The sequence below is a fragment of the Oryctolagus cuniculus genome, chromosome 1, assembly GCF_051225735.1.
Source record: "Oryctolagus cuniculus isolate XC-2025 breed Fujian yellow rabbit chromosome 1, ASM5122573v1, whole genome shotgun sequence".
NCBI classification, from domain to species: domain Eukaryota; kingdom Metazoa; phylum Chordata; class Mammalia; order Lagomorpha; family Leporidae; genus Oryctolagus; species Oryctolagus cuniculus.
The window spans coordinates 73,403,703-73,411,810 of NC_142867.1; the positions used below are offsets into that span (position 1 = coordinate 73,403,703).

At 40.3% G+C, this 8,108-nt stretch overlaps 1 pseudogene; it reads right to left on the bottom strand.

The window, feature by feature from the left end:
• Positions 1-4,585: 4,585 nt before the first annotated feature.
• LOC100348287 (ubiquitin carboxyl-terminal hydrolase isozyme L1 pseudogene) lies at positions 4,586-5,305 on the bottom strand (annotated as a pseudogene).
• Between the last annotated feature and the right edge of the window lie 2,803 nt (positions 5,306-8,108).

Here is an 8,108-nt window from a genome sequence, read left to right on the forward strand (position 1 = left end):
TCCTCATTGCTTCAGAGACTTGCCACATGTTCTATGCTAATATTTTCCAGTTGGAATACTTCTGAAAGTAATATCACACCTTTGTACTTTAATTTCCTTACAATAGTAAGATAGAAAAATACATAATGTCTTTGTGCTAAGAAATATAACATGCATGAATGTGCCAAGTTTTGTATGTGTTGTGAAATTGAGCTCAAAATGATTGTGGAATTCAAATTGAATAAAATCCAATCCTATAAAATATTTTAGGTCTTCAATAAATGGAAGGGAGTATAATCAAGAAATTTAATAGACTTCTTAAACACAGAGGTCAGAGCTTATTGAACTAATCAAAACCACAGAACTTTGTCTGCCAATGTACTCACTTTCATTGCTGTTTATAGACTATAAAGGAAAAACTGGGAGTTGCATTTATTCACAAGAGGCATAAGAATGTGGATTCTTTGCAGACTTTATGAGGACCTCTGGCATAAATATTCATTTTCCAGTAGAAAATTCACCCATCACTTGCGCTCCTTGAAAGGGTATGTCCAGGATGTCTCTATTCTGTCTTTTTCCCCTGGTGCTCTTTGACTCATTGAAAATATCTCCCTCTCATAATAAACAGTCATGGTATAGGTTAATTCACTACTGTTCTACACTATGGGATACTCCCAATAATATTGTGCCTACAGAATTCTCCAGATATTCATTTGTGTCTTCTGATCCAGAGGGTGTGATCTACGTAAGAAGATCTACAGAGTTATTCACATTAGCACCAAGGTATACAGTGAGAGAAGGGCATATGGTCTAGTGGCTAAGACATAAATTAAAATACCCATTTCTCACATCATAGTGCCTGCATTCAATAACAACCTCTAACAGCCTCTAACTCATGACTCCAGCTTCCTGCTAAAATTCACCTGGGAGTCAGTGGAAGTCAGTGGGAAGGGCTCAAGTAATTGGGTTCCTACCATGTGGGAGACCTTAGTGAATTTCCAACTTCTGATTTCTGCCAGTCTCACACCTGGCTATTACGGGCATTGGAGGAGTTAAGAGGTGGATGGAAAAATTTTTCCCTCTTTCTCTCTCTCTTTCTCTCTCTCCCTCCCTCCCTCCCTCCCTTCTCTCTTCTCTCTTCTCTCTCTCTCTCTCTCTCTGTGCCTCTCAAATAATTTTTAAAAAACATACAATGAGAAGCCAGTCATCTATTTTGCAGATATTCCAAATTATACAGGTACAGGAAGGTTAAAGGTCTCCAGTCACATTTGTTGGGCATTGCCTAAAATCTCCATTACAACACGGCGCCTGGCAGATGTTCAAGGGGCATGTCTGCAGCTGCTGCAGTTAAGTACTTAAGATCAGACCACCGGCAGGGATAGGTCCGCTTTAGTTCCAGACACGTGGACAGTGCGTGATCCCTATACCTTGCTTAAGATGCCCTATGTGTGGTCCACCCATGCCTGCATGACCTTTTCGCTATTGGCTCCCCTACTGCGCATGTCTTTTGTAAGCCTTATAAGCCTGTATGCTTCCTCAATAAAGTAGTTCCTGCTTCCACAAAACTCACGGGTGCTGCGGTATGTTTGACCCATTGACCTAACCTCTCCCATTCGCCTTGTCAGGAAGTGTCTGTTCTGTCCCCTGCTGGTCAGGTGTCAGCCTCAGGCTTAAGACCCCAACAATATTCAACTCAACCAAATCTAATTCAAGACATATTATAGCCAAGTTCTTCAAGATTAAAAACAAAGAGAGGGTTCTCAAACCTGCAAGAGAAAACAAGTAGAAACACATAAAGGATTCATGATTCACCAGACTTAAGACTTCTCATCAAAGACCCTACAGACCAACAGGGAGTAAAATGAGACTTTTACAATGTTGAAGGGGAAAAAATGACTGACCACAAACACTATACCCCTCAAAGTTATCCTTCAGATATGAGGGAGAAATAAAGACATTCCTGAACAAAAGCTGAGAGAATTTATCACAGCCAGGCTTGCCTTAAAAGAAATGCTAAAGGAAGTTCATCAAAATGAAATAAAGAGACATTAACAAGAAAAAAAATCAGAAGGTAGAAAACTCAATGCTAAGAGCAACTATATCAAAAAATTCAGAATACTCTAATATTGTAAACGTGATGTGTAAACCATTTAAACTTTCATGTGAATACTAAAATTTATCCATTTTCTACATTAAAATGTTAAGAGTCAGACACTATAGAAAGAGATAAAATGCAACATCAAAAATTCAATACGCAGGGAGGAGTAGAACACAAATGTAGAGTGCTTTAGTAGGATTTTTATCTCTTTAGTGTTCACTTGTTTCTATTTTATCTTTAAAATAAACAGCATGTTATGATTTCATGATATCTTGTTATACACCAATGAAGTTTGTTGTAAGCGTTCTGGTAATCACAAATCAAGAACCTATAACAGACTTACTCAAAATACTAGAAATCAAAGAACATCACTAAATAAAATCACTTAACCACAAATGAGGATAGTAAGAGGGGGTGATGCTGTGGCACAGTGGGTTAAAGCCCAGGCCTGCAGCACCAGCATCCCATATGGGCACTGGTTCAAGTCCTGGCTACTCCACTTCTGATCCAGCTCTCTGCTATAGCCTTGGAAAGCAGTGGAGGATGGCCCAAGTCCTTGGGCCCCTGCACTCATGCGGGAGAACCGAAAGATGCTCCTGGCTCCTCACTTCACGTCAGTTCAGCTTGTTGGCCATTGTGGCCACTTGGGGAATGAACCAGTGGATGGAAGACCTCTTTCTCTGTTTTTACCTCTCTATAACTCTGCCTTTCAAATAAATAAAATAAATCTTAACAAAAGGATTGTAAGAAAGAGAGAAGTAAAGGAACCAAAATAAAAATACAAAACAAGTATCAAAATGGCAGTAGTAGACCTTATTTATCAGTACAGCCTTAAGTGGCAATGCACTAAATTAACCAATTAAAAGACATAGGGTTACTGAATGAATTTTAGAAGCAAGACCCACTTTATGTTGCTAATAAGAAACCAACTTTACCTTTAAGTTATACACATAGATAGAAATTCAAAAGATGGACCAAGATATTCCATGCAGATGGAACCCCAAATGAAAGAGGATTAGCCATACTTCTATCAGATTAAATAGATTTTCAATCAAAAGTAAAAAAGACCAGAAAAATCATTGTATAATGATAAATGATTCAATCCAACAAGTAGAAGTAATACTTTTTTTACAGTTTTTTTAACATTTATTTAGTGAATATAAATTTCCAAAGTACAGTTTATGGATTACAATGGCTTCCCCCCCCCATAACTTCCCTCCCACTTGCACCTCCCATCTCCCAATGCCTCTCCCATTCCATTCTCATCAAGATTCATTTTCAATTATCTTTGTATACAGAAGATTGATTTAGTATATATTAAGTAAAGATTTCATCAGTTTGCACTCACACAGACACACAAAGAAAAAAAACTGTTTCAGTACTAGTGATAGCATTACTTCACATTGGAAAACACATTAAGGACAGAGATCCTACATGAGGAGTAAGTACACAGTGACACCTGTTGTTGTCTTAACAACTTGACACTCTTGTTTATGGCATCAGTAATCTCCCTAGGCTCTAGTCATGAGTTGCCAAGGCTATGGAAGCCTTTTGAGTTCGCTGACTTCGATCTTATTCTGACAGGGTCATAGTCAAAGTGGAAGTTCTCTCCTCCCTTCAGAGAAAGGTACCTCCTTCTTTGATAGCCCCGTTCTTTGCACTGGGATCTCTCTCACTCATGGAGATCTTTCATTTAGGTTTTTTTTTTTTTTTTTTTCCAGAGTGTCTTGGCTTTCCATGCCTAAAAAATTCTCATGGGCTCTTCAGCCAGATCCGAATGCCTTAAGGGCTGATTCTGAGGCCAGAGTGCTACTTAGGACATCTACCATTCTATGAGTTTGCTGTGTATCCTGCTTCCCATGCTGGATCGTTCTCTCCCTTTTTAGTATTAGCAGTATTAGCAGACACTAGTCTTGTTTGTGTGATCCCTTTGACTCTTATACCTATCAGTGTGATCAATTGTGAACTGAAATTGATCACATAGACTAGTGAGATGGCATTAGTACATGCCAGCTTGATGGGATTGTATTGGAATCCCCTGGCACGTTTCTTTTCTTTTAACTTTTATTTAATTAATATAAATTTCCAAAGTACAGCTTATGGATTACAATGATCCCCCCCCCAATAACTTCCCTCCCACCCACAACCCTCCCCTTTCCTTTTTTTTTTTTTTTAATTTATCAGCAGAAAAGTTTTACTCCTTTTAAGGACAAACAATCCAACCTCATCCAAGGCCTGAACTTTACAGACACAGACAGCCATGTAAAGCATTAGATATTAAGGAACAAGACATACGATGGGGAGGGAGGGATGCTTCGCCACCTGAGGCTTACTCCAAACTCAACCACGTCCACAGCCAAGCTCGGCTAGTGCCTGGTTTGGTAGGGGGAGGAGCAGGACCCAGGGAAGAGAGCCGTGTCTCCTGGGTGCCGAAGCGCCTGGACCGTGTGGGCAGGGGTGGGCTTTCACGCTGACGGGCAAGGGCAATGGCGAAGGCCTTCCAGGGTATTAAGCCACCTTGCATGGGGCCACGGCGGAGAAGCGCACCTCTTCTTGCTCACACTCAGTGAATTCCCTGCACATCTTGGCAGCATCCTGCAGCAGGGAGTCCTCTGAGCTGGAGCCGTGGTTCACCGGGAAAGGCATTGGCCCATCAAGTTCATAGAGGTGGCCATCCACGTTGTTAAACAGGATGAAATGGAAGTTCACTTTGTCATCTACCTGACATTGGCCTTCTTGTGCCACGGCATCATGGGCTGCCTGTATGGCCTCCTTCTTTTCAAAGCATTTTGCTGTCTTCAGGGGACATCTTCTCCGTTTCAGACAGAAACTGTTTCAGGACTGATCCGTCCTCAAAATGCAGTTTGTCTTGGTTATTGGCCACAGCGTGGATCAGCCCGACGGTGCCACAGGAGTTCCCGATGGTCTGCTTCATGAAGTACACCTTGGGACTAACCTTTTGTCCCTTCAGCTCTTCAATCTGCTTTTTCCTGAAGTTCCCATGCTGGGCAGGAGGGGGAACAGCAGCAGCAGCGCGCAGGCGGGCGCTGGCACAGAGCCCAGGGTCTCCTCCAGCCCCAGCACGTCAGCGAAACGATACTGGCCGGCGACGCCCAGCCGGCTCAGCACTTTGTTCAGCATCTCGCGGTTAATCTCCATTGGCTTGAGCTGCATCTTGGTGAGCGGCGAGCAAAGTCACAAGCGGATAGAGGAGGAAAAACAGCCGGAAGTAATACTTTCATATGCACCCAATTTTGAAGTACCCAAATACATAAGGCAAATATTAGTAGAAATAAAGGGAAAGATAGACTCAATACAATAATTACAAGATGATTTAACTCTCCACTTAAATGAATAGATAATCTAGATAGAAAAACAACAATGAATCAACAGTAAAATTGCACCCAAAATCAATTGGACCTAACAAACATCCTTGACTTCCCATCCAATGGCTGCAGAATACAGATTCTTCTCACTAGCACATGGAATATTTTTCAGGATAAATCATTTGATAGATCATAGAACAAGTCTCAACAAGATGAAGAAAATAGAAATCATATCTTAAGGTCCTAGAATATCAGAAAAAAAATCAAATCCAAAATTAGAAGAAGGAAAAGAAAGAAACAGGTGTTGGTGAGGATGTGGAGAAAAGAGAACTGTTGCATACTGTTGGATGGGAATGAATATAGACAAGTCATTGTGGAAAACAGTATTGAGGCACCTCAAAAAACTAAAAATACAATTGCCTTATGATTCAGCAATCCTACTTCTAGGTATATATTGAACAGAAATGAAATCCACTGTCAAAAGCATATTTATACTGCATTGCTTATTGCAACACTATGCACAATAGCCAAGAAATGGTAACACCCTAATGTGTCCATCTGCCAATGAATGAATAAAGAAAATTTAGTATAAATTCACCCCCAAAGGAATATTATTCAGTCATGAGGAAGATCAGATCTCATCATTTGCAATAACATGAATAGAAATGGAGGTCATTATGTTAACAGAATAACTCAAGATCATAAAGACAAATATCACATCATCTCACACATATGTGGCGTCTACAAGATAGGTGATCTGATAGAAGTTAAAAATATAATGGTGAGGCTGGCGCCATGGCTCAATAGGCTAATCCTCCACCTGCGGGGCCGGCACACCGGGTTCTAGTCCCGGTCAGGGCACCGGATTCTGTCCCAGTTGCTCCTCTTCCAGTCCAGCTCTCTGCTGTGGCCCAGGAAGGCAGTGGAGGATGGCCCAAGTCCTTGGGCCCTGCTCCGCATGGAAGACCAGGAGAAGTACCTGGCTCCTGGCTTCAGATCAGCGCAGTGCGCCGGCCTCAGCATGCTGGCAGCAGTAGCCATTGGGGGTGAACCAACGGAAAAAGGAAGACCTTTCTCTCTGTCTCTCTTCTCTCACTGTCTACTCTGCCTGTAAAAAAAAATAAATAAAATAATGGTTACCAGCAGTTGGGAAGGGAGAAGTGTGTGGGGAACCATGAGGGAAGATTGACTCACAAGTACTGGGTTATAGCTAGATAGGAGTAAGACTTTCTGGGGTTCTGTTGCACTATAGAGTAACTATACATATTGTTAATATACTGTTTTTTTCTCTATTTTAAAAAAAACCTAAAAAAAAGGATTTTCAACCCTTTTACTATAAAGAAATATGAAATGCTTGGTATGCCAAATATATTTACATGATTGAACATAGCACAATGTATGCATGAAGCTCATAAATATGTGCAATATTTATGTCTGTTAAAGTTTTCAAAATACATTTAAAATTATTTTAAAAAGCAAAATATAAATATGAATATGACTGAAATTTTTAGAACTCTCATGCTATAATATAGCAAATTATGGAGGAAGTTTTTAAATTTGCAAGTATCATCTTTACAATGTGCAAAAACACATTATCTTTTTAAAATTGTATATACTTGGGGCTAGCGCTGTGGCACAGTGGGTAAAGCTGCCGCCTGCAGTGCCGTATCCCAACCGGGTGCCAGTTCAAGTCCCAGCTGCTCCACTTCACATCCAGCTCTCTGCTATGGCCTGGGAAAGCAGTAGAGGATAGCCCAATTCTTTGGGCATCTGCACCCACATGGGAGACCCGGAAGAGGCTCCAGGCTCCTGGCTTCGTATCAACACAGCTCCGGCCATTGTGGACAACTGAGGAGTGAATCAGCGCATGGAAGACCTCTCTCTCTCTCTCTCTCTCTCCCTCTCCTTCTCTCTCTGTCTAACTCTGACTTTTAAAAGAATAAATAAATCTTTCCAAAAAATTGTATATACTTAAGATGTATAACACAGTTTTGATATTCATAATGCAGTGCTTACTACAGTCAAGCAAATGAACATATCCATCATCTGACATAGATGCCACTCTTTTCTTCTGTTAAGAACATCTAAAATCTATGCTGTTAGCCAATTTGCAGTATAAAATCCAATGTATAATTGAGTCTTAATGCTATCCATTAGACCTCTGGACTTATTCATTATACATAAGTGCAAATTTGTACTCTTTTACTTGAATCTCCCCATTTCCCTGTCATCACCCCTGAGTGACTGGTTAAATTGAGAAATAACATCCAACAATTTTCTGCCTACAAGAGACTCACTTTAGCTTTAAGGGAGTATATAGGCTGAAACTGAAGGGAAGGAAAAATACATTCTCTGCAAATGATAACTAAAAGAGAGCAGGGCAGATTGTACTTAAAATGGATAAAATAGTCCTTGAGTCGAAAGTTGTCACATGAGAAAAGGAGGGCCATTACATAAAAATAAAAGGATATATTCATCAAGAGTATGTAGCAATTATAAATATTTATTTATCCAATATTAAAGCACCTAAATATATAAAACACATACGCATACATCTAAATGCAGAAATCTACAAAATGCAATAGCAGGAGAGTTCAGTACCCCTCTTTCAACAATGAATATATCAGCCAGGTTGGAAAATTTAATCATTTGAGTTCAAACATTGAGTTTGAACTGTACTTTATCCCAAAGAGATGTGCCACACA